Genomic DNA, 7168 nt, shown 5'->3' with positions numbered 1-7168 from the left:
GCCCCACCCAAACGTGCACACGTGCACACACAGACACACACAGACACACGCACAGACACACACACTCACTCCTCCAGAGATTTATGCCTCTATGTCCTAGGTTCTATCAGAACTCTAGGAAATGTTTCTATTCTAAAGATCTTTTTCTCTATTCCTGTAGGTTTGGGATGACAGGGTAAGGCGGGTAAGCCAGCACAAGTATTTAAACATTCATTTTCCCTTGCTCTCTCTGCTTCCCTCCATCCTCCCTACTTTTTGGACTGGAAGGGCATCTGCAGGCTTTAGGCTTTCCCTTCCTGAGGTTCCTATCCTCCAATCCCTCTGGCAGTAACATCACTTCCTAAGTGGAAGTGCATTTTTCCTATACTTAAGAAAATAAAATTATGATCTAAATCCTCCAGGCTAAAGGAATTTAGAATCCCTCGCCCTCCATCCCTGAACAAAGCCTGCTTTTCAAGCCTAATGTGCTACAAAATCAAATCTGACAGTGAAAGCTGAGATATAACTATTTGTTCTAGCATATATGTCTTTTCTCTGAAACATCAGAACCCATTGCTTTTAATGGGTGAGAAATTCACATGGCTTCAAGATTTATAGAATATATGGATTCAAGTGAAAATGCTTCAAAAATATTTTTCTCTTCCACTTTTTTGATGCTGGGGAGGAAGAAGGTAGAAATAGGAGAGACTGCTATACGTTATCTTCCCACTGCTATACCTGTTTCTTTGTTGAGCTCACTAATTTTTATTTTTTTAAATTGAGAGGTCCTGTCTAGAGCAACTAACTACTTTAGATGAACATTTCTTGTGAAGGCTATACAAATTACACATGATTTTTCAAAAGCCTAATAAATTAGAATCGGAAATGAGAACTGAATTTATAACTATTTTACTATTTACATATATCCAATATATTTTGATGTAGAAGGGACAGCATCAGAATTAGGCATGTAGAATTAGGGTATCCTACAGCACCCAACATAAGACTTTGGGAATTGCTTTAAAAATGTCTCAGAAATCTAGAGAATGATAAATAAAACATTCTCTCAGAGATTTTTCTCTCTTGCAAATTGTGACAGAGCAACATCGATCAAACTTGTAAATTCCTGAAATGTTTACTATATCTCAAACCAAATTTCACCATAAGCCACTGCTCTGTTGTTTGGACTAAACAGAGATGTAGATTGGTAGGAAAAAAAAGTCCAGATGGATCTGAGTTGCAAGTACCAACTTGAAGTGAAGGAGTTCAAGATGGACAAAATGTCCTTGCTCATGAACCAAGCAGAGAGGAACATTTATCTAGTTTACATAAACAAACAAACAAACAAACAAAACACACAAAAAACCCCCTGGATTTTCTACTTTCCAGAATAGTAAGAATAAAATAGAATGTGTAAATATGTGTGTGTATATATATATATAATATGTATATGTGTATATATATATACACATATGTCTATATATTATATATATATTATATATATAGACATGTGTATATATATATACACATATACACACAATAGCATGGGAAAAGAAAATTCAATGTACTTAAAAAGCTAATTAAATTGGAACATGCAATAACATTTGAGATCACAGGCTAGGAAATATTTATTGAAGACAAGATAATTTAATAATTAATAAAATAGAGGAATCATAAAATGTGTGCAGCTTCGAAAATAATCACTATTTTGGCAATATTCTGCTCATATTTAACAATGTTGCTTTAATAAAATAACAAGAGTTGCCAACATGGAGCAATTAGGTCAGACAAACTAGGAATTAATTACTGTAGACAGGCCCATATGTCACAGAAACATTGCACATGTTCACCAAATCTTGCTTGGAAAGGGAAAGATTTATTCTGGGAAAGCTCTTGAGATAGTAAAAGGGACATTGCTGCTAAAGTTTGAATTGAAAGTGACTTTGCAGAATTTAAATCATGAAGGTACAAAGTTGGATTAAGTACAAACTAAGTGAATTTTCTTAAATTCAGTTATTCAATTACTTAACATAAACCAAGCGATGCCTAAATGATGTAGCTTCAACAGTCACAACACTTCTTGAGGTGTGCCAGGAACCAAATTCCAGCAAGGCATTAATCACTGATTCTACCCTTCCATACACATATATTAGTTTAAGCTAGTATAGAAAAAAGATTAGCAAGTCACATCCTTTGGGGTACATATACATAGCCTAGATTCAATCTCTGACCTAAAATTTAGTTTTAGCATGAAAGATTGGAAATCAGTCCTTTGTTTTGTTTCCTAAATATTCTCCAATGTTTTTAGTCCATAAAAATCACTGTTTTAGTCTATAAAAATCACCGTTGATCTTTATAATGATATTCTTTTCATCACTAAAACATACCATCAAGTGTGGAATATGCACTTTCACCAAGATAATCAATAACAATATTTTTCAATTTAAATGAAAAAACAAAAGAAACCCAATAATTTTTTTCTCTAAACTGGCCCTTTTGTAAATCAAGCTTGGTTATTCTAATCTGGACTCTATCACAACCCTTACTTCTAACTTACTAACTTATTTTCTAGTAGTTATAGCCAATGCCATTAATACTCATTTTCCATGTAAGGTCTTTTGAGATGTTTCATATTCCAAAAAGTCCACACGTTGGGGGAAACCTTTAAAAATGGACTTACAAACTTACATGTCTAAGAGGACACAGGCAAACAATGCAACCCCAAACTGGGATGATGAAAAAAGTGCAACTGCAGATATAAATGACAGGCAACACATAGGTTCATGGGAGCGATACAGTAAGGAGCGGTGGGAACTGCGGAACACTGGACCCTACTTGCTAATAGTCCCAGCCATCTTGATATGTGATATGTGATCCAGGATTTTATGTAAAATTCCACAACATTTTAAATATTGCAATTAATTCAAACATCAAAACACAAAGAATTATTATTAAAAACAAATACATTGAGCTAGACAAAAATATTTTAGAACCAAATTTAACATGCCACCAGACAGATGCCTGCACTAGACATTAATGCTTCCACATTATCTGCTCTGTGGGCATAGAAGATACTATTTTTTAAATACTACTATTATTTGTGCCCTAAAATTCTCAAATTTTAACTTGTATCAGAGTCACCTGGATAGGGTTGTTAGTTAAAATGCAAGATAACCAGTTAAATTTGAATTTCAGATAAACAGTGTATTCTTTTCGGTATAAGTGTGTTCCAAATATTGCATAGCACTTACTAAAAAGTTATTCATTATTTATCTGCACTTCAATTTAACTGTGTAGACTACTTTTATTTGCTAAACCTGGCAATTCTATATATGGAGGTCTTGTTAAAACACAATGCTGGCCCTACTCTACAAATTTTCAATTCGATAGATCTTGGGTAGGCCTTAAGAATTTATGTTTCTAACAGATTTCCCAAGGATATTAGTACTGCTAGTTTCATGAACATACTTTGAGACTACTGCCCTAAAATAAATTAATGTTGGGTTAAAAATTTTTTTAGCACTTTAGATTATATCTTCTTTTTGAACTAAATCTTTACTTATTCTTTCAAATATGTAGAGATTCTCTGGTTTTCCTAATGACTCAAGGGCAGTTCTAAATCTGTATTCAGGATTACGTCTTACTTTAGACTCAAAAGGATCACCTACCCTCTCATGCTTACAGTGTTAACTGCCCAGTTATATACATTTGATTCTTCAGGCACTTTAATGCTTAACTATAAAGTTATAGTAGTTGAGTTTAACTAGAAAAGAGAATGAGTTTCTTGAGATAGTTGGGCATGACATCTGCTTTCCCTGAACCATCATCTTTTTTTTCTTCTAAAATGGAAATGAGAAATGTTAGCTGTGTTTAAAGGGATGGTAATACCCTTACAATGAACCATGATTATATTGATTTGACTAAACAAGAATCAAAAACTTGTCAGAAATTTATCAAAATGCCATCATTAAAATCTAATTTGCAAACTATTACATTACTCCTATCTTCTAAGTATGTACATGTTTTGTCATAAATTGCTTTGATTCTGGCAACCTCACACCTCTTCTAACCAGATGTTTTTGCTGGTGTTCACTTTGCTGAGGCCATTTTTAGTCCTTGGAAGATAGGAAGGAACAATTTTAGACATTTGGGCCTGTATTATCATCACCATTGCAGTCATGTTGCTTGTTGCTCGTTGTCTCCTTCTCGTTGCCCCCACTCTTGCCTACCTAGATCCTGACCTCTAGGGTGGATCTGTACTATATTCTGTACTCTTTTTGTCCCAACCTTTTGGGGTCTGAATCTTTGCCCCTGTTTCCTGATCCATATGATCATATCCCCTGTTTTTTCATCTCTGCCAGTCCCTGTAGCTGGAATCCTATTGTCACCATCTGGATCTCAGGCTTTCATTACATGGCACAGAACCAGAGTACTGTCCCTGAACCTGCAGCCTCACTACTTGTTGCCAAACCCACTACTCCACCTCAGCTTGTGTGCAGAACCTCTGGACAGTGCAGGCTGCTCGACTGCTTTGTTATGCTATGTCAAAGTGCATGCCCCACTCCTATCAAGTACAGGCCCTGTGCAACAAGAACCACCTTTCTTTCTGTGTAGCAGCTTAGTAACTACCACTGTATGCTCCTGATACCACCCTCTGCTGCCTTGCTTTTGTCTTATTCCTCAATAGCAGAAGGATGTGCTACATGATATGGATTCTCCACATAAAGCATATTACTGAGCCCTTAAAGAGATAACACGTTTAGAAGTACGAGAGTTAATTGTTTCTTCTCACCATACACAGTGTTTAAAATAAATAAATAACCATAACATAATATAAAAATTCTGTTACAGGGCTATTAATTAAATTCAATTAATCTGTGTGGAGGGGCTACGGGAAGAGGATTTTTGAATAGTTTAGCCTTAAAGAGTATCTATCTCTCTATAATTTTTAAGAAAGGCAACTCAGAAGCAAAAATATTCAAAATTTTACTAGGCCTGCATAAATAATGTTTGCACTTACAATAAAGATGCTGGCAGATAGCAGGAACAAATAAGTCAGTCTATGAAAATACTTGTACCTTACATGTCAGGCACATAGAAAACTCTGGAGAAGGCATATTGTAATGACTCACTCGTTCAGACATTCCCCGACTTCACTCAATTCCAATGATCATTTTAGCCCAAACGACAAAGCTATTCTATCTAAAAAAGAGTAAGGAGCCTCAGAAAGTGTCCTAATGGCTCAGGACAAATTCATGTTGATAATTAAAAATAGTACACATATACAGTTTCCTGCCACATCTGAACCTCAGTGTATCTTGAATTACTTTATTTATTGCCAATCATTTCTACATATTCGCATGGTAGATTTTTTTTAATGACATTTTTATGACTTCCTCCCAAATAGACTGTTAGCTCTTGAACATGAAAGTCAGGCATTTTTTTTTTTTTCCTTGTGCCCTCCTCATCTAGCAAAATACTTGAATATTTGATGGATACTCTATAAACAATGCATGACTGATTTAACCCTAATTCCAATACCCAAATTTTTTGTTCTTTCTTGTGACCAAGGGTCTCGTCAGTTGGATGGACAACTGTACTCCTGTGTTATGCACGCTGTGCTAGAGTCCCTGTTAAATATCTTTGTTCTCCTGGTCTCAGATTCCTGACTTGCTTTCTTCTATCTTCTAGGAAACTAGAATAGAGATTTGGAATTCTAAGCCCTCAAATTACTGTGAAACATTTACTGCAATACTTGATATTTATTTACATGAGAATATACTACTACATCCCCTTATTTACATGAATGCATTCACACAAGAATGTCATTGAGACACTGGCATCAGTTGAATACCCACTATGTGCCAGTCACTCTTAGGTATTGTATTAGTTTCCTAAGACTGCCGTAACAAAACACTACAGAGTGGGAGGCTTAAACAACTCAAATATATTGTCTCACAATTCTGGGGCCTAGAATTCCAAGATCAAGGTATTACATGGTTAATTCCTTCTGAGAGGTGTAAGGAAAAATCTGTACCATGCTTATTTCCTAGCTTCTGATAATTTTCTGGTAATCTTTAGTGTTTCTTGGCTTGTAGAAGTTGAAGGTACTTTCTGCCTTCATCTGCCTTTTTATAATGACTTCAGTCGGATTAGTGGTTTACCCCACTCTGGTATAGCCTCATCTTAATTGAACTAATTACAACTACAACAACCCTATTACCAAATAAGATCACATTCTGAGATTCTGGAGGTTAGGACTCCAATACGATTTATTTATTTATTTTTTTTGGAAGGGACACAATTCAACCTTTAACAGATACTGTATATACTTTTATCTTATTTAATTGTCACAATAACCCTATGAGGTAAGTATATTTAACTTCATTAGATAAATATTATCTCTGTTCTATCTAGCTAATATTTTTGGATGACACTGTCATGTTTATATTTAGAAAGTGTATTTCCTCTAATTCATAAAATATCTTAAATCAGTTTCCTCAATAGGATTCTTCTCTAACTAGAAACCCCAACTGTGAACTCTTGTGGTTATATTTGTATTTGTTATTATTATTATTATTAATTATTATTATTATTATTATTATTATTAATTTTGGCTACACAATTGCATTGTGGGTGTTTCTGTGGGCAATTGGGTGACAAGATATCTGAAATACAATAATTCTTTCCTGGGAAATAATGCCAGCTGGCTTCTGCTTTTACTTCGAGTTTACTTTCTATTGTTTTAAGGCCCACTTTATTTTTCGTAAAGCCACTTTCAAACTGTTCAGGTATTTTACAGGTAATAGAATTGTTTATCTTATAATTGAATAAAAAGAGTATCACTAGGTTTATATTTTAATGCACACGTGTTATTGATTTTGAATATCTCTTTTCACAAAGTCAGATTTAATAGTGAATTTGTTCAAGTAGTGTTTGCTGGAAAGCATAGAAAACACTGTATCATAGCTATGTTGTTTTTTTATGACTGAACTCTGTAATCTTTTGTAAACAGATCCTGCTTCAATTTTACTTTGCTTCTTTATTTAATATTAAAAATATATGGAACCAATATACTGTAAGCAAAGACCTAGTGAGGCAGTTTTATTACAGAGCAAGAGATTTTATCTCTAGCTCAGGTTAATAACTGTAGTATGGAGACAAGAAACCTTTGGAAAAGGGCATTATA

The sequence above is a fragment of the Pteropus medius genome, unplaced genomic scaffold, assembly GCF_902729225.1.
Source record: "Pteropus medius unplaced genomic scaffold, Ma_sr-lr_union100, whole genome shotgun sequence".
In the NCBI taxonomy this organism is placed as follows: domain Eukaryota; kingdom Metazoa; phylum Chordata; class Mammalia; order Chiroptera; family Pteropodidae; genus Pteropus; species Pteropus medius.
This window is presented reverse-complemented; position numbering follows the sequence as displayed.